The sequence below is a fragment of the Balaenoptera physalus genome, assembly GCF_965194825.1.
Source record: "Balaenoptera physalus genome assembly, chromosome: 7".
Taxonomy (NCBI): domain Eukaryota; kingdom Metazoa; phylum Chordata; class Mammalia; order Artiodactyla; family Balaenopteridae; genus Balaenoptera; species Balaenoptera physalus.
Genome location: NC_138886.1, coordinates 56,691,465 through 56,712,778, shown reverse-complemented (window position 1 = coordinate 56,712,778; position 21,314 = coordinate 56,691,465). Strand labels below are relative to the sequence as shown.

At 36.3% G+C, this 21,314-nt stretch overlaps 1 long non-coding RNA gene across 1 annotated transcript in view; it reads left to right on the top strand.

The window, feature by feature from the left end:
- The first annotated feature begins 17,751 nt into the window (after positions 1–17,751).
- Positions 17,752–21,314, top strand: part of LOC309664993 — a 92,194-nt gene continuing 88,631 nt past the window's right edge. Inside the window, exon 1 of the long non-coding RNA XR_014266129.1 lies at positions 17,752–21,164. This is a non-coding gene — a long non-coding RNA (uncharacterized lncRNA). The remainder of the gene's footprint in view (positions 21,165–21,314) is intronic.

Below are 21,314 nucleotides of genomic sequence, written 5' to 3'. Positions count from 1 at the left end.
CTACCCCACCTCACCTGAGATCATTTCTTCATGCCCTCCCACTTCCTCTTTGCAGGGAGGCAGATAAATCATGTCTTCTTTTATACAGATAGTTATAATTTCTGCATAGAAAAAACTTTGCTGTACATTTTCTAATGATCTAAATTCCTAAGTTCTAAGGTATTGAACACCCTCAAAACTATTACTATTTATGAAAAAGGACAAGAAAATTGAGATAAAAAATAGATTTTTTTCCTAGACTATTTTAGAGGAAAAAATAGTTTCAATCTCACTAATATAATATTTAGTTTGCTGTAAGGATTATTGCCTGTGAAGGAGAAAGTTTACTGACATTAAAATACTTTCTATAGAAAGGTACGCCCCCCCCTCCTCATTTTCCAGTTAAAAACACATGTTGACATTATTTTGCAGATTTACACGAGTGAGAAATACTGTATAACTGATCCATATCCATTTAGTAATTAGTTTGTTTAATGCAGATTTAATGAAGTTATGTAGCATGACGGAAAGAACATGGGCTCTAGAATTAGATAGACCTGAATTTGAATCTGGGTTCTTCTCATTACCAGCATTATGGCATTGGGCGACTTATTTAATTTCTCTGAGCTTTGATTTCTGTACCTGAAAAGGGTATAATAATACCTCTCATAGTGCCACAAGAACTAAATGAGACAAAGTTTTATTGCACAGGCACTCAATAATGGTTACTTTCCTCTGTTTTTGTCACAACATCTGAGCGCATTCAGTCAATAGAATTTATTCTGGTTTTCAAATGATCTTGTTAGTGATTTGCGATAACAAAGAATTTGGGATGGGAAGCATTGGTGTTATTTTAAAAAGCATTTTATGGCTTTGGATTTATGAGCCTGAGGGAACTCTTTCCAATAGGGCTTCTGTCAGCTCAAGATGGAGATAAATTATGAAGTGCTAACTTCTGCTTGGCAAATTTACATGTAGCTAAATTAATTTGGTGTTTTATTAGTTCAAAAAGCAAATCATGTTTGTGAGGCCCTTGAGGCAGATTTCGATCCTCTTTTGAAATCCCAGAGGATTTCCAAAACTGAAAAAAGATCTACTGTCTGCCTTCTCTCTGCTCACTCCCAGACCCCAAATTAAAAACCTAAAATATAACTTTGTAAAGCCAAAAAAAATTACAACACAATTGCGAGAAATATTTACAAAAATACAGTCCCATTTTCTCATTTTCTCCCTGGTACCTAAAATGTTATTTATACAATGTGAATAAACCAGGTACATCTAATGCACTCCTTCCAAAACTGTACTATTAAAATTACATTTTATAAGGTTTCCATACAGTGAAGAAATTTTATTATCCCTTCTAGGTTGTTGAAAGAGAATTTTTCTAGAATATTTAGCCTACATATTTTCTTTTACAAACTAACACAATTTTTTATCATAAGCATTAATATAATTTATAGACTACAAAGAATTTTAACAAAAGACTATATTAGACTGGGAGTTAGAAGGAACTGCTTTGGGCAAATCATAGCTTTTCTTGGCTATCAATTTACTACCTGTAAATTGAGATGAGCAGGAAAGGTAGTATTGGGTCAGTGTAAGCTTCTCGCTCTTAGCTGGTGATGCAGTGGTTGAGAGCGTCAGCTTTGGAGTCAGCTTTGGAGTAAACTATGTGAGGCAAACATCAATTTCCTCAACTGTAATTGATTAGGTACCTAGTAGATTTGTGGTAAGAATAAATGAGATATCACATGTAAGTACTTAACATACCATTCAGTGAATGTTGACTACCACTATCAGCAGCAGCTGTTGGCAGGACTCAGAAGCAATTTAAATGTGAATTTCTCCTAATAATAATTAAGAATTCCTTCTCCATCAAGTACTTGAGATATACTTCTTGTATTTCTTAGGTTTTGCTGCCTAACGAACCATCTCAAAACTTAGAGGCTTAAAACAACAGCCATTTATTTAACTCATTATTCTATGTGGTAACAATTTGGGCTAGGCCCAGCTGAATAATTCTTCTCTCAGATGATGGCTGGCTGGACCTAGAATGGCGTCACCTGAGATGATCTGTCACTGCACCATATAGGTCTAGCCTGGGCTTGTTCACATTGTGGATGTGCAGGGTTCTACAAGAGCCAGTATAAGCCAACAAGGCCTCCTGAGGCCTAGACTTGGAATTGGTACAGGGTCAATTCACCAGGTTTTATTGACCAAAACAAGTCATAAAACCAGCCGAAACTCAAGGAGAGGGAAAATTGACTCCTATTCTTAAAAGGAGGAGCTGCAAAGATTCATTGCAAAGGGATAGAGAGGGAAATAATTATGGCCATTTTTGTAATTAATCTAAAACATAACTCCTACCAGTCCTAGTCATAATAGATTACCATTGATAATCTTTTATGACTTTAGTAACTTTGTTACTCTACTTCTCACAATCTTCCAATATTTCAGTCTACCACAGATTATTGCTATAAGTGCGCTTCATATATGTGCTGGTACAGGCTGAATGTTTTTGTCACATGACCAGTTGATGCTGGTAAACTTTGATCTACCTGAAATTTATGATCCAGTATCATTTTATCTAATCCCTGATAAGGCAAAATTATATATAATAATTTCTTGAGTGACCCCACAGAATATATCATGATACAATCTGAAAGATATTAGAAATTATTGTTTTTTTGGTTTTTACCCATAAAAATAAAAGTTGCTGGGCTTCCCTGGTGGTGCAGTGGTTGAGAATCTGCCTGCCAATGCAGGGGACACGGGTTCAAGCCCTGGTCTGGGAAGATCCCACATGCCGCGGAGCAACTAGGCCCGTGAGCCACAATTACTGAGCCTGCGCGTCTGGAGCCTGTGCTCCGCAACAAGAGAGGCCGCGATAGTGAGAGGCCCGCGCACCACGATGAAGAGTGGCCCCCACTTGCCGCAACTAGAGAAAGCCCTCACACAGAAACGAAGACCCAACACAGGCATAAATAAATAAATAAATAAATAAATAAATAAATAATTCCCATTTAAAAAAAAAAAAAGTCATGTTCCTTGCTTTAAAAAAAAAAGTTGCTTTTAAGAATATCACAACAACATTTAGTTTCTTAAAACTTATCACAAGTCTTGGTAGAATAGACTCAGGATAAAAGGACTGAAAATATTGAGTGTTAGCAAGAATATAGAGCAGCTGGACTTTTGTACATTGCTGGTGAGAGTGCAAATTGATTAAACCAAATTTGAAACCTGGGCATAGAAATTAGTGCGTATGTTCAATAAAATGTGTACAAGAATGTCATAGTAGCTTTAGTTATAATAGCTCCAAATTGTAAATTGCCTAAAAGTCTATAAATAGGAGAATGGATGAACAAATTGTAGTGTATACATACAATAGAATACTGTACAGCAATAAAAAAAGAATGAACTACTAATATAGCCACAATATGAATGAATCACAAAATTATTGATTAAGTTAAGCCAGGCACAAAAAGCACATACTATATGATTCCCTTTATATAAAGTTCAAGAAGATGCAAATTTAATCCATACTTTTAGAAGTCAAACCTCTGGGGAGTAAAGGAATTGCTGGTGTTGACTGGGAAGAGTACAAGCAAAACTTCTGGGTGATGATAATATTCTATATTTTGATGTGGGTAGGGGCCACAGCAGGGTTTAGATATGTAAAAATTTAGTGAACTATACACTTATGATGTATTCACTTTACCATATGTGTATTATAATATACATACACATAATTATATAGATTTCCTTCTTAGAAAAAGTGGATTTGAAAATTCTGTTGGTGGCATAAATGAAAATGTAAATCTTATCCCTGGCCTCAGGTTGATCTGTATAGAGAAATTAAAAAGCTTTCTGCTCTTCTTCCTCCTCTTTCAGAGATTAATTAGGGAGAAAGCCCAGTATGAGAATTTGATCTGGTGAAAAGTAAAGAAAAGCTAAATTTAAAAGCTTCTTATAAACACACACACATAGAGCTTCCCTGGTGGTGCAGTGCATAAGAATCCGCCTGCCAATGCGGGGGACACAGGTTCAAGCCCTGGTCTGGGAAGATCCCACATGCTGCGCAGCAACTAAGCCCGTGCACCACAACTACTGAGCCTGTACTCTAGAGCCCACGAGCCACAACTACTGAAGCCCATGAGCCACAACTACTGAAGCCGGTGTGCCTACAGCCCGTACTCTGAAACAAGAGAAGCCACTGCAATGAGAAACCCGTGCACTGCAACGAAGAGTAGACCCTGCTCACAGCAACTAGAGAAAGCCTGCGCACAGCAACAAAGACCCAACACAGCCAAAAATAAATAAATAAATTAATTAAAAAAAAACAAAAACAAAAACAAACCAAAAACACACACACACACACAAACAAATAAAATCTTCTTAAGTGTTCTACAGGTTCCTGACTTAAGAATATTGATAAGAGATTGGTTGTTCTGTTTTTTGGGAAAGGTATGGTACATACACACATGTATGTGAATATATATGCATGTGTGTGACCGTGTGTGCATATGCTCTTTGCACACATGTGGTGCACCTATGTGTGCACATGAATGTGTATGTGTGTGCATGTGTGTTTTCTACTAGATTTCCATAGGAGGAGTGAGGAGGCATAACTGTCCTCTAAAATAGCAAAGGTTTCATGAAAAGGTGTATGCTTTGAGTCCCAAAATTCTGCTGAAGATTCCCAAGGACTATTATCCTAGATATAACAATGCAGATTTGGGGAAACGTCCAGCTTCAGATGAATTGCTCTAGGTGGAGGTGAGATACAAGGCACAGAGCTTATGAGTAGTATGTTAATCCTGTGTTAGGGACTAGAATATTTCTAAAGTAGGGTTAGCACCACACTGTGAAGGGAAAAGGAGGGTAAGAGTGAACTATGAAGGAGGGTAGTGGAAACAAGTCTAGGAACTTAGGTGCTGGTCCAAGGGGACCTTTATTTCTGTTCATATAGCATCCAGTTCTATGTTTTTTCCTATATTGTAATACACTCTGTCTTTCCCACAATTTTTCAGAAAAGCATAGTACCCATTCTGCAGCCTTATGTTAGTGGTGCTTTGGGGACAGTGGGGAGGGAATTAAGAGACAAGGCAGTAAACAGAAGAGCAGCCTTACCACCTCACCTCTCCATGGGGCCAATGTAACTGGAACAACAGGGTGTAGAGAAGGAGGATGGTGATCCTAGAATTCACAAGGCCACCAGTAGTGAAGTGAACCAAACCTCACTGTGGAGGTGGTGGTTAGGAGTTATGTGACAACAGAGAAGCTGCTATAGCATGGACAAATGCAGGAGGGGATGAGAGACCACCTGAGGTGAGGCAGCAGTGGGAAAGGTGGGGGAGAGCAAGCAGACACTTGGTTCACAGTGTGGTGTAGGATCTTTGATAAAGTGACTGGAATGACATGTGAATGAGAAGATAGGAAAGAATACGAGCTGTTGGATTATTTTTTTCATGTGTTGAAATACCCCATGCATATAATTTTAAAAAGTGAAAGTTAAGAGCCAAAATGCATTTGCATTTAGCTTCCTGATATCATGAAATTATGGGGACAAATTGAAGCAAGGTACAAATTTTTAAAAGTAGGGTTATACTCAAAATATATTCCTTGAGGATTTCAATTATTCTGAATTATTCATAGATTGGTGGGGAAAAAAATAATGGATTAGAAATGAATGTGGTTGAAATTGGTGCATATCTTCAGCAACTTTATCCAAGGTCAGCATATATGCTAAATGAATTATAATTGTCAAAAAGGTCAAAAGAAACTCAAGGAGAGTGAATGTAATTGAGACAGGGTCATGGCCTTGTCAGATTTTGGATTCAGTAACTTTAGCAAAGCAACTCTTAAAATATTGCTTGAGGGTTTTTATATGTCCTCTAGTTTGGGAATCTAAGTAGAAATAGAACAGGTGCCCTGAATGTCTCCTTTGAAGCAGGAAGTCCAATCAGGACAATAAGAGAGGTAGTAGTGGTGCACAGAGGAAGTATGATTTCCCTGTATCTTTTCTGGGCTGAGTCCCAATACATATATGGTGATTAAGTTGGTAACTCTGAATGTGGCTCAGTTTTGGAGCAATCAATTCAACCATGATGTAGTCATTTTTTTTAATAAATAAATTTATTTATTTACTTTTGGTTGCATTGGGTCTTCGTTGCTGTGCACAGGCTTTCTCTAGTTGCGGCAAGAGGGGCTACCCTTCGTTGCGGCGCGTGGGCTTCTCATTGTGGTGGCTTCTCTTATTGTGGAGCACAGGCTCTGGGCGCACAGGCTTCAGTAGTTGTGGTGTGCAGGCTCAGTAGTTGTGACTCGTGGGCTTAGTTGCTCCGTGGCATGTGGGATCTTCCTGGACCATGGCTCGAACCCATATCCCCTGCACTGGCAGGTGGATTCTTAGCTACTGTGCCACTAGGGAAGTCCATGATGTAGTCCTTAAAACATGGTCATTCTATTTGCTATTGTGTATAGAACCAGTTTATTATTTTTCTGTTACACTGTTTGGAAGATTCCTGTGGTTTTTTTTTTTTAAATTATCATTTGTAGGCATTTATCTGTGGCTTAAAAGTACTTGGTGATTTAAATGCCTCAGATGTTGTATAGTTTGCTAGGGTTGCCATAAGAAAATACCACAAACTTGGGTGGCTTAAACAAATGAAATTTATTTTCTCACAGTTAGGAGATGGAAGTCCAAGATCAAGGTATCCACAGGTTTGGTTTCTCCTAAGCCTCTCTCCTTGGCTTTCAGATAGCTGTCTTCTCACTGTATGTTCATATGGTCTTTTTTCTGTGTTGGTGCATCCCTGGTGTTTCCTCCTCTTCTTATAATGATATCATGTTGGATTTGAATCTTACCCTTATGACCTATTTAACCTTAGTTACCTCTTTAAAGGCTTTATCTCCAAATACAGTCACATTGGGGATTAGGACTTCAACAGATAAATTCTGGGGGAGGGGGACACAATTCAGTCTATGGGATAATGCTACACCCATGAACTTAAAATTGTCTTACTTTTCAGTTTCCTTTTAGAATTACAATTTACTACTAATTACAAATATAAAAATACCTTAAATAAAGGATGAAATGCTATTTAAAAAAACCTGGAACTAATTTAGGAATTTAAAATTTACTTCAGCCAAGTAGAACCTCAGATTGCTAAGAGTTGAATGAATTATAGCCACATGTTGAATATTAATCTTAGAAAATGCAATTATCTAAAATATTAGTAAGCTCACTGGCAAATAGATAAGAAAAAATAACTGAGTAGAAAAAAACGCTGTGAGAAAGAATACAATGATCTGATCTTTTTTACTTTGCAAAAAAAAGAAAAAGAAACTAGATGAGATTATCTTCAGAGCTCTTTTTCCTTTTAATAGATCAGATAAATCCTAAAATAGCTTAAGTAAAGAATTTTGCTTTCTAAAGCTAGATCGTTAAGATGAAATGTTTTTCTTAAAAAAAGAACTCAATAATTCAAATTAATAGTTTCTAAAAATAGGTAGTGAGAAAAGAAAGAGTTTTGTATACATAACCAAAAGAGACAGAATCTATACATATGTTTTATCTTAAGAATAGATATTGGTTTTAGAATAAAAAGAGTGTACTGAGACAAATTGTTTTGAAAAATAATTGTTCTGATTTGGCTTTCCTGATGTGAATGCAAGAGAAGAAGCCTGTGGTTGCTTGGCTGGTTTGTCTGCAAATCTGGAGTGGCTCTTGCATGCTGGCAAGTTTTGGTGTGCTTGTTCTCAGAAATTCTCCCTATTCTGAAAATCCAAACCTTTCATTAGGGTTTAAAATATGATGTCATGATCACATAAAGTTATAGATATAAAAGACATTTTTAATTTACTTTTCAAAATTCAAGTTAGAAAAATTTACAATCTGTTCCTTTTCTTCAGCAACTATAACCACAGATAATGACTACTGCAAATATCTTAATTTTGTTGAAAATCCAGGTAGATATTTTTGTTATTGCTGCTCAATGATGTTTTCTGGGACAAAGGAAATGTTTATATACCTGTATGCCTCACTTTAATCGTTTCTAGAATGGCTTATAAAAATCAAAAGAGAAAGTCATTCCCTTTTCATTTTTTCCCACTCTGACACTGGTAAATAAATGCACTTCAAAAGTCTATAAAGCAATAATAAAAGCCTATTGCAGGGAGTAACATGATATATTCAAAGTCCTGAAAACGGAAGACCTGCAACCTAACATACTCTACCCCAAAAGATTATTGTTTAGAATAGAAAGAGAGATAAAGAATTTCTCAGACAAGAAAATAACTAAAAGAATTCAGCAATACTAAACCTACCATAACAGAAATGTTGAAGGGTCTTCGCAAAATAGAAGACAAGCAAGAATCTATAGGAAAGGGAAAATATTAATAGGAAAGACACATATATAAGAGGATTGAGGATCACTTAAATAAGCCAGTGCATAGATTAAAATACAATAAAAATAAGTCATAAAAGCAATTATAACTACAATTAACAGTGAAAGGATAAGCATGAAGATATAAAATATGGCACCAAAATCACAAAGTGTGGAGAAGGGGAGTATAAAAGTAAAGATCTTTTAGAATGTGTTTGAACTCAAAAGGCTATCAGTTTAAAGCAAGTAGATATAGTTATGGGTCACAACATACTTGAACTCCATGGTAACCACAAATCAAAAATATGCAATAGATTCACAAAAACCAAAAATACAGGAACTCAAGCATACTACAAAAGAAACCCATAAAACCACAAAAGGAAAAACAAAAAGGAGAAATGAGCAAAGAAGAACTATAAAACAAGGATTGAAATGGCAATAAGAACATACCTATCAATAATTAATTTAAATGTCAATGAACTAAATGCTCCAATCAAAAGACATAGAATGGCAGATTGGATTAAAAAAAAAACAAACCAAGAACCTACAATATACTGCCTACAAGAGACTCACTTCAGTCTGAAAGACACACACAAACTGAAAGTGAGGGGATGGAAGAAGATTTTTCATGCAAATAGAAATGATAAGAAAGCAGGAGTAGCAATACTCATATCAGACAAAATAGACTTTAAAACAAAGGCCATAAAGAAAGACAAAGAAGGGCATTATATAATGATAAAGGGATCAATATGAGTAGAGAATATTACAGTTGTTAACATATATGCACTCAATATAGGTGCACCTAAATCTATAAAACAAATACCAACAAACGTAAAGGGAGAAATTGACAATAACAGAACAATAGTAGGAGACTTTAATACCCCACTGACATCAATGAACAAATCATTCAGAGAGAAATTCAATAGGCAACAGAGGTCCTGGACTTCCCTGGTGGCACAGTGTTAAGAATCCACCTGCCAATGCAGGGGATATGGGTTCGAGCCATGGTCCGGGAAGCTCCCAAATGCCGCAGAGCAACTAAGCCCATGCACCACAAATACTGAGCCTGCACTCTAGAGCCTGCAAGCCACAACTACTGAGCCTGTGTGCTGCAACTACTGCAACCCGCGTGCCTAGAACCCATGCTCCACAACAAGAGAAGCCACTGCAATGAGAAGCCCATGCACCGCAATGAAGAGTAGCCCCCACTCGCTGCAACTAGAGAAAGCCAGTGCACAGCAATGAAGACCCAATGCAGCCATAAATAAATAAATAAATAAATGAAAAAAAGAAAACAGAGGTCCTAAATGACACAATAGACAAGTTACATGAAATTGATATCTACAGGACACTACATCCTCCCCCCCAAAAAACAAAACAAAACAGAATACACGTTCTTTTCAAGTGTGCATGGAACATTCTCTAGGTTAGATCACATACTAGATCACAAAACAAGCCTCAACAAATTTAAAGGATAGAAATTGTTTCAAGCATTTTTTTCTGACTGCAGTTGTATGAAACTAGAAATCAACCACAGAAAGAAAAACAGGAAAAGAATGAACACATGGAGACTAAACAACATGCTACTAAAAAAAAAATGGGTCAATAGTGAAATCAAAGAAGAAATGAGAAAATACCTCATGACAAATGAAAATGAAAACACAATCTTACCAGATCTATGGGATGCAGCAAAAGCAGTTCTAAGAGGGAGGTTCATAGTGATACAGGTCTTCCTCAAGAAACAAGAAAAGGGGCTTCCCTGGTGGCGCAGTGGTTGAGAATCTGCCTGCCAATGCAGGGGACACGGGTTCGAGCCCTGGTCTGGGAAGATCCCACATGCCGTGAAGCAACTGGGCCTGTGAGCCACAATTACCGAGCCTGCGTGTCTGGAGCCTGTGCTCCGCAACAAGAGAGGCCGCGATAGTGAGAGGCCCGTGCATCGCGATAAAGAGTGGCCCCCCGCTTGCCACAACTAGAGAAAGCCCTCGCACAGAAAAGAAGACCCAACACAGCCATAAATAAAATAAATAAATAAAATTAAAAAAAAAAGAAAATGCTCCCTATTTCACACACAGAAAAAAGAAACAAGAAAAATCTCAAATAAACAACCTAAACTACCACCTAAAAGAATTAGAAACAGAAGAACAAACAAAACCCAAAGTCAGCAGAAGGAAGGAAATAAAAATATCAGAGAGAAAAGAAATTAAATAGAGATTAAAAAACAATAGAAAAGATCAATAAAACTAAGAGCTCGTTTTTGAAAAGATAAATAAAATCGACAAACCTCTAGCCAGGCTCACCAAGGGTGAGGACCCAAATAAACAAAATAAGAAATGAAAGAGGAGGAATAACAACTGATACCACAGAAATACAAAAAATTCAAAGGATAATACTATGAGCAGTTATATGCCAACAAATTGGGCAACCTAGAAGAAACGGACAAATTTCTAGAAACACACAGCCTGCTAAAACTGAGTCAAGAAGAAACAGATAATTTGAACAGACTGATCACTAGAGGTGAAATAGAATCTGTAATTAACAACAACAAAAAAAAAAAAGAGAAAAAACTTCCTGCAAACAAAACTTCAGGACCGAATGGCTTCACTGGAGAATTCTACAAAACATACAAAGAAGAACTTATACCTATCCTTCTCAAACTATCCCAAAAGACTGAAGAAGAGGAAACAGTCCCAAATTCCTTCTACGAAGCCACCATCACCCTGATACCAAAACCAGACAAAGGTACTATAAAAAAGAAAATTGCAGGCCAATATCTTTGATGAATATAGATGCAAAAATTCTTAACAAAATATTAGCAAACAAAATCCAACAATACAAAAAAGGATCACACACCATGATCAAGTCAGAGTCATTCCAGGGTCACAAGGGTGGTTCAACATATGCAAATGAATCAATGTGATACAACACATATTAACAGAAGGAACGACAAAATCACATGATCATCTCAATAGATGCAGAAAAAACCTTTGACAAAATTTAACATACACTCATGATAAAAACTCTCACCTAAGTGGGCATAGAGGGAACATATCTCAATATAATAAAAGCCATTTATGACAAACTCATAGCCAACATAATACTCAGTGGTGAAAAGCTGAAAGCCTTACTGCTAAATTCAGGAACAAGTCAAGGATGCCCACACTCACCAGTTCTTTCCAACACAGTATTAGAAGCCCTAGCCACAGCAATCAGACAAGAAAAAGAAATAAAAGGTATCCAAATTGGAAGGGAAGAGGTAATTGTCACTATTTGTAGATGACATGATACTCTATATAGAGAACCCTAAAGTATCCATGCAAAAAGTATTAGAACTAGTAAATGAATTCAACAAGGTAGCAGGATACAAGATTAAAATGCAGAAATTTGTTACATTTCTTTACGCTAATAATGAAATATCAGAAAGAGAAAGTTAAAAAAAAATCCCATTTAAAGTCACATCAAAAAAATACCTAGGAATAAACTTAACCTAGGAGATGAAAGACCTATATGCTGACAACTATGAAACATTGATAAAGAAAATTGAAGATGATTCAGAGAAATGGAAAGATATCCCATGCTCTTGGATTGGAAGAATTAATATTGTTAAAATGGCCATACTACCCAAAGCAGTCTACAAATTTAATGCAATCCCTATCAAAATACTCATGACATTTTTCACAGAACTAGAAGAAATAATCCTAAAATTTATATGGAACCACAAAAGGCTCAGAATTGCCAAAGCAATCCTGAGGAAAAAGAACAAAGCTGGAGGCATAATCCTTCCCTAGACATGTAGATCAATGGAATAGAATAGAGAGTCCAGAAATAAACCCATGCACCTATGGTCAATTAATCTATGGTAAAGGAGGCAAGACGATACAATGGAGAAAAGACCATCTCTTCAACAAGTGTTGTAGGAAAAGTTGGACAGCTACATGCCAATCAATGAAATTAGAACACTCCCTTGCACCATATACTAAAATAAACTCAAACTGGTTTAAAGACCTAAATGTAAGACCTGAAACCGTAATACTCCTAGAGCAGAACATAGGCATAACATTCTTTGACATAAATCATAGCAATATATTCTTCAATCAGTCTCCCAAGGCAAAAGCAATAAAAACAAAAATAAACAAATGGGACATAATCAAACTTAAAAGCTTTTGCATAGGAAAGGAAATCACAAACAAAATGAAAAGACAACCTATGGACTGGGAAACAATGTTTGCAAATGATGTGACTGACAAAGGGATAATATCCAAAATATACAAACACTACATATAACTCAACATTGAAAAAGACAAATGACCCAATCAAAAAATGGGCAGAAGACCTAAACAGTTATTTCTCCAAGGAAGACATACAGGTGGCCAACAGGCACATGAAGAGATGCTCAACACCTCTAATTATTAGAGAAATGCAAATCAAAACCACAATGAGATATCACCTCATACCTGTCAGAATGGCTGTCATCAAAAAGTCTAAAAATAATAAATGCCATAGAGGGTGTGGAGAAAAGGGAACCTACCCACACTGTTGGTGGGAATATAAATTGGTACAGCCACAATGGAAAATAGTATAGTAGGTTCCTTAAAACACTAAAAATACAGTTGCCATATGATCCAGCAATCCCACTCCCAGGTATATATACAAACAGATGAAAACTCTAATTTGAAAAGATATAGCAGCACTATTTACAATAGCCAATACATGGGAACAACACAAGGGCGCATCAACAGATGATTGGCTGAAGAAGATGTCATATATATCAGGAAGCTTGCACAAGCCTCTTAGATAGCCTCATCCACCAGAGGGCAGAAAGCAGAAGCAAGAAAAACTACAATTCCTCAGCCTGTGGAACGGAAACCATATTCACAGAAAGATAGACGAAATAAAAGGGTAGAGGACTATGTACCAGATGAAGGAACAAGATAAAACCCCAGAAAAACAACTAAACAAAGTGGAAATAGGCAACTTTCCAGAAAAAGAATTCAGAATAATGATAGTAAAGATGATCCAGGACCTCAGAAAAAGAATGGAGGCAAAGATCGAGAAGATGCAAGAAATGTTTAACAAAAATCTAGGAGAATTAAAGAACAAACACCTAGAAGAATTAAAGAACAAACAAACAGAGATGAACAATACAATAACTGAAATGAAAACTACACTAGAAGGAATCAATAGCAGAATAACTGAGGCAGAAGAATGGATAAGTGACCTGGAAGACAGAATGGTGGAATTCACTTCCATGGAACAGAATAAAGAAAAAAGAATGAAAAGAAATGAAGACAGCCTAAGAGACCTCTGGGAGAGCATTAAACGCACCAACATTCGCATTACAGGGGTCCCAGAAGGAGAAGAGAGAGAGAAAGGACCTGAGAAAATATTTGAAGAGATTATATTAAAAAATTCCCTGACATGGGAAAGGAAATAGCCACCCAAGTCCAGGAAGCGCAAAGAGTCCCAGGCAGGATAAACCCAAGGAGAAACACGCTGAGACACATAGTAATCAAATTGACAAAAATTAAAGACAAAGAAAAATTATTAAAAGCAACAAGGGAAAAATGACAAATAACATAAAAGGGAACTCCCATAAGGTTATCAGCTGATTTCTCAGCAGAATTTCTACAAGACAGAAGGGAGTGGCACAATATATTTAAAGTGCTGAAAGGAAAGAACCTACAAGCAAGATTATTCTACCTGTCAAGGATCTCATTCAGATTGAACAGATAAATTGAAAGCTTTACAGATAAGCAAAAGCTAAGAGAATTCAGCTCCACCAAACCAGCTCTACAACAAATGCTAAAGGAACTTCTCTAAGTGGGAAACACAAGAGAAGAAAAGGACCTACAAAAACAAACACAAAACAATTAAGAAAATAGTAATAGGAACATACAAATCGATAATCACCTTAAATGTGAATGGATTAAATGGTCCAACCAAAGACACAGGCTCGCTGAATGGATACAAAAACAAGACCCATATATATGCTGTCTACAAGAGACCCACTTCAGACCTAGGGACACATACAGACTAAAAGTGAGGGGATGGAAAAAGATATTCCATGCAAAGGAAATCAAAAGAAAGCTGGAGTAGCAATACTCATATCAGATAAAATAGACTTTAAAATAAAGAATGTTACAAGAGACAAGGAAGGACACTACATAATGCTCAAGGGATCAATCCAAGAAGAAGATATAACAATTATAAATATCTGTGCACCCAACATAAGAGCACCTCAATACATAAGGCAAATGCTAACAGCTATAAAAGAGGAAATTGACAGTAACACAATAATAGCGGGGGACTTTAACACCTCACTTACACCAACGGACAGATCAACCAGACAGAAAATTAAACAGGGAACACAACCTTTAAATGACACAATAGACCAGATAGATTTAATTGATGTTTATAGGACATTCCATCCAAAAGCAGCAGATTACACTTCCTTCTCACGTGTGCACAGAACATTCTCCAGGATAGATCACATCTTGGGTCACAAATCAAGTCTAAGTAAATTTAAGAAAATTGAAATCATATCAAGCATCTTTTCTGACCACAACGCTATGAGATTAGAAATCAATTACAGGGAAAAACACGTAAAACCCACAAACACATGGAGGCTAAACAATACGTTACTAAATAACCAAGAGATCACTGAAGAAATCAAAGAGGAAATCAAAAAATACCTAGAGACAAATGACAATGAGAACACGACGATCCAAAACCTATGGGATGCAGCAAAAGCAGTTCTAAGAGGAAGTTTATAGCAATACAAGCCTACCTCAAGAAACAAGAAAAATCTCAAATAAGCAATCTAACCTTGCACCTAAAGTAACTAGAGAAAGAAGAACAAACAAAACCCAAAGTTAGCAGAAGGAAAGAAATCATCAAGATCAGAGCAGAAATAAATGAAATAGAAACAAAGAAAACAATAGCAGGGATCAATAAAACTACAAGCTGGTTCTTTGAGAAGATAAACAAAATTGATAAACCTTTAGCTAGACTCATTAAGAAAAAGAGGAAGAGGACTCAAACCAATAAAGTCAGAAATGAAAAAGAAGTTATCACGGACACCACAGAAATACAGAGCATCATAAGAGACTACTATAAGCAACTCTATGCCAATAAAATGGACAACCTGGAAGAAATGGATAAATTCTTAGAAAAGTACAACCTTCCAAGACTTAACGAGGAAGAAATAGAAACTATGAGTAGACCAATCACAAGTAATGAAATTGAAACTGTGATTTAAAATCTTCCAACAAACAAAAGTCCAGGACCAGATGGCTTCACAGGTGAATTCTATCAAACATTTAGAGAAGAGCTAACACCCATCCTTCTCAAAATCTTCCAAAAAAATGCAGAGGAAGGAACACTCCCAAACTCATTCTACAAGGCCACCATCACCCTGATACCAAAACCAGAAAGAGATACTACAAAAAAAGAAAATTACCGACCAATATCACTGATGAATATAGATGCAGAAATCCTCAACAAAATACTAGCAAACAGAATCCAACAACACATTAAAAGGATCATACACCATGATCAAGTGGGATTTATCCCAGGGATGCAAGGATTCTTCAATATATACAAATCTATCAATGTGATACACCATATTAACAAATTGAAGAATAAAAACGATATGGTCATCTCAATAGATGCAGAAAATCTTTTGACAAAATTCAACACCCATTTAGGAAAAAACTCTCCAGAAAAAGGGCATAGAGGGAATATACCTCAACATAATAAAGGCCATATACGACAAACCCACAGCCAACATCATTCTCAATGGTGAAAAACTGAAAGCATTTCCTCTAAGATCAGGAACAAGACAAGGATGTCCACTCTCGCCACTATTATTCAACATAGTTTTGGAAGTCCTAGTCACAGCAATCAGAGAAGAAAAAGAAATAAAAGGAATACAAATTGGAAAAGAAGAAGTAAAACTGTCACTGTTTGATGATTACATGATACTATACACAGATAATCCTAAAGATGCTACCAGAAAACTACTAGAACTAATCAATGAATTTGGTATAGAGCAGGATACAAAATTAATGCACAGAAATATCTTGCATTCCTATACACTAACAATGAAAGATCAGAAAGAGAAATTAAGGAAACAATCCCATTCACCATTACAACAAAAAGAATAGAATACCTAGGAATAAACCTACCTAAGGAGGTAAAAGACCTGTACTCAGAAAACTATAAGACACTGATGAAAGAAATCAAAGATGACACAAACAGATGGAGAGATATACCATGTTCTCGGATTGGAAGAATCAATATTGTGAAAATGACTATACTACCCAAAGCAATCTACAGATTCAGTGCAATCCCTATCAAATTACCAATGGCATTTTTTACAGAACTAGAACAAAAGATCTTAAAATTTGTATGGAGGCACAAAAGACCCCAAATAGCCAAAACAATCTTGAGAAAAAAAAACAGAGCTGGAGGAATCGGACTCCCTGACTTCAGACTATATTACAAAGGTACAGTAATCAAGACAATATGGTACTGGCACAAAGATAGAAACATAGATCAATGGAACAGGATAGAAAGCCCAGAGATAAACCCACACACCTATGGTCAAGTAATCTATGACAAAGGAGGCAAGGATATACAATGGAGAAAAGACAGCCTCTTCAATAAGTGGTGCTGGGAAAACTGGACAGGTACATGTAAAAGAATGAAATTAGAACACTCCCTAACACCATATGCAAAAATAAACTCAAAATGGATTAAAGGACTAAATGTAAGACCGGCACTATAAAACTCTTAGAGGTAAACATAGGAAGAACACTCTTTGATATAAAACACAGCAAGATCTTTTTTGACCCATCTCCTAGAGTAGTGGAAAGAAAAAGATAAATAAACAAATGGGACCTAATGAAACTTCAAAGCTTTTGCACAGCAAAGGAAACCATAAACAAGACAAAAAGACAACCCTCAGAATGGGAGAAAATATTTGCAAATGAATCAATGGACAAAAGATTAATCTCCAAAAAATATAAACAGCTCATGCAGCTCAATACTAAAAAAACAAACAACCCAATCCAAAAATGGGCAGAAGACCTAAATAGACATTTCTCCAAACAAGACACACAGATGGCCAAGAGGCACATGAAAAGCTGCTCAACATCACTAATTATTAGAGAAATGCAAATCAAAACTACAATGAGGTATCACCTCACACCAGTCAGAATGGCCATCATCAGAAAATCTACAAACAACAAATGCTGGAGAGAATGTGGAGAAAAGGGAACCTTCTTGAAATGTTGTTGGGAATGTAAATTGATACATCCACTATGGAGAACAGTATGGAGGTTCCTTAAAAAACTAAAAATAGAATTACCATATGACCCAGCAATCCTACTACTGGGTATATACCGAAAGAAAACCATAATTCAAAAAGACACATGCACCCCAATGTTCACTGCAGCACTATTTACAATAGCCAGGTCTTAGAAGCAACCTAAATGCCCATTGACAGATGAATGGATAAAGAAGATGTGGTACATGTATACAATGGAATATTACTTAGCCATACATAAAAAAGGAACGAAATTAGGTCATTTTTAGAGATGTAGATGAACCTAGAGACTGTCATACAGAGTGAAGTAAGTCAGAAAGAGTAAAACAAATATTGTATATTAATGCATATATGTGGAATCTAGAAAAATGGTACAGGTGAACCTGTTTGCAAGGCAGCAGTAGAGACACAGATGTAGAGGACAAACGTATGGACACCAAGGGGGGGAAGCGTGTGGTGGGGGGAAATGGTGGTGGTGGTGGTATGAATTGGGAGATTGGGATTGACATATATACACTAATATGTATAAAATAGATAACTAATAAGAATCTGCTGTACGAAAACATAAAATAAAATTCAAAAAAAAGAAAAATAATGTGTGTGTATATTATTATATATATATAATAGAATATTAGCCATAAAAAAGAATGAAATAGATTTACAGCAACATGGAGAATATTATACTTAGTGAAGTAAGCCAGATAAAGACAAATACTATAAGATATCATTTATATGTGGAATGTAAAAATAATGCAAATGAATCTATATGCGAAACAGAAACAGACTCACAGATATAAGGAATTTGTTGTTGTTATTGTTTTGACAGTGGGACCCTTGATTAAAGTTTCATGTAATGTTTCTTGGATAAATGACCTCCACAATGAATTATTTAGGATTTGTAGTTTTCCTTTTTTTCTCAGTTGATTTTAATAACCTTTGTAATTAGACATAGATGTTCTCTAACAAATAGCTTAAACTTCTCAATTTTCAATTAAAGACATTAGACTGTAGTTTTTTAAACAAGTTCTGGTAGTAAAGAAAAGTGAATTTTGTATAAAAAAAACTTTATCTCATTTTAAGTGTTTATTATCCATAACCCCATTTTCTTTTTAATGTAATTTAATTTTTTTATTGAAACATAGCTGATGTACAGTATTATATAAGTTATAGGTCTACAATATAGTGATTAACAATTTTTTAAAGTTATACTCCATTTATAGTTATTATATAATATTGACATTTTCCCTGTATTGTATAATGTAGTCTTGTAGCTTATTTTATACATAATAAATAGTTTGTACCTCTTAATCCCCTACCCCTATATTGCCCCTCCCCCCTTCCCTTTTCCCACTGGTAACCACTAGTTTGTTCTCTATATCTATGAGTCAGCTTCTTTTTTGTTATATTCACTAGTTTGTTTTAGTTTTTAGATTTCACATATAAGGGATATCATATAGTATTTGTCTTTATTTGTCTGACATTTCACTTATCATAATACCCTCCAGGTCCATCCATGTTGTTGCAAATGGCAAAATTTCATTCTTTTTTTATGGCTGAGTAGTATTCCGTTCCGTTACTCCTAATTTGACAACATTTGTATGTGTGCCTTTAGAATCTGTCTAAATCATTCAAATTAGTTTTCCCTGAAAGAACTCTTCTTCTTTTCTTTTACATAATATTGATCAAATAAATAATTATAAAACAAGTACAGGGACTTCCCTGGTGGTCCAGTGGTAAAGAAAACGCCTTACAATACGGGGGATGCAGTTCGATCCCTGGTCAGGGAACTAAGATCCCACATGCTACGGGGAAACTAAGCCCACCCGCCACAACTACTGAGCTCGCGCACCTCAACTAGAGAGCCTGCGTGCCACAAACTATAGAGCCCACGCACCCTGGAGCCTGCACCACAACTAGAGAGAGAAAATCCACATGTCATAACTAGAGAGAAGCCTGCTTGCTACAACTAGAGAGAAGCCTGTGTGCTGCAACGAAGAGCCTGCGTGGCAGCTAAAGACCCAATGCAGTCAAAAATAAATAAAAATAAATAAATCTTAAAAAAAACCAAGTATAATTGGCATAAAAGTATTTTTTTTTAATAAAAAACACTGACTTTTGGTAAGCAGATAATTCAGAATGGTAAGGGCAGATCAAAGACTAGTATACTGGTATCAAGGACTTGATGGGTCCTGGCCAGCAGTGTGTTTTATAGAAAGAATAGAGTGCAGTTTATCTAATAACGTAGTTAATCCAGGGTTGGTTGAGAGAGTTTCTACTAAACTGCCTTCCAACAAAGTTCTATTGATTTGCCCTCTTATCAGCAGTGTATGAGAGTGCTTACCTCCTTCTACGCTAGTTCTCAAACTTCAATGGCCATGAGAATGACTTGGGTAGCCTGTTAAAAATGCAGATTCTTTACACATTATTCTAATAGATTCTGATTTGGGGCAAGTCCCAAGAACCTGCAAAATACAAACCAAACATTTGTTAGGCAGGTGATTAGTCAAAATATTTAACTTAAGGATGAGATTCTATGATTCTCATTTGCCCACAGTCTTCTAACAAAATTTGGTTAAGATAACAAAATAACCCATCTAGGTTATTTTCCCTCCTTGATCCAATGTATTATTACTAGAGAAATGACTCTTCGGAAAATAATTCTGTTGGTCCAGGTTTTCTGTGATAGAGATTTTCACAATCTAATATTCAGATTTCTTTTAAAAAATTGAAGCTAGATGTTTGAAAAGTCCAAATGCATCTTAACAGTAGAGGGTAGATCCTCTGAAGCACACCAGGTGGGTTTTTCAGAGTTGGGTTAGGATTCAGAGGTAACTCTGATTTTTGACTGTGTATCTGTATTAAACAATTTCAAAGGGGCAACCTCTCAGTTTTTATGCAGGTGGCTTTGCCATTAAACTGAATTTAAATAAACCAACAGCCAGTTAAATGAAGGAAACTGTTCTTTAAAAATTATGTCTCTAATAAGTCAATGATACTAACACATGAATTTATAATAAATAGGAGGTAATGCCTGTTATCCCCTAAAACAGCGGCAGCAACACAACAACAACAAAATACCCATTTCTCTCTGTACCATAGGAAACCAGAGTTATTAACACCTCTGGAGGTTTAGGAGTTTAATGAATCTTGACTAATTGCAGTGTATCTAACCAGTGTCTTATAGAGCAGAGTCGGGGGTGAGGGGATGTTTATCAGGTTTTCTTGCTGTTTTGTCACGCTTGGTACTCAACTGCAAAGGAAGATAATTTTCTTACTGGGGTTTCTGAACTTTTTTTCCTAACTAGGGCTCTAGGACACTGAGTTAGCTTGGAGAGCCAGGGCTGGCCTGCTGGAGTCAGTGGATGTCAGAAGAGAATGCCCAGAGGTCAGGACAGAGTTGAAATCTGAAGAGACTATCTGCGGCTCTAGTAGGGGTCTTATTTTAAGGTGGCTGAGGCTTCCATCTGTGAGTCAGGCCTGAACTGTTTTTTTTTTTTTTTTTTTTTAACTTTTGGGTTTATTTATTTATTTATTTATGGCTGTGTTGGGTCCTCGCCTCTGTGCGAGGGCTTTCTCTAGTTGCGGCAAGCGGGGGCCACTCTTCATCGCGGTGCACGGGC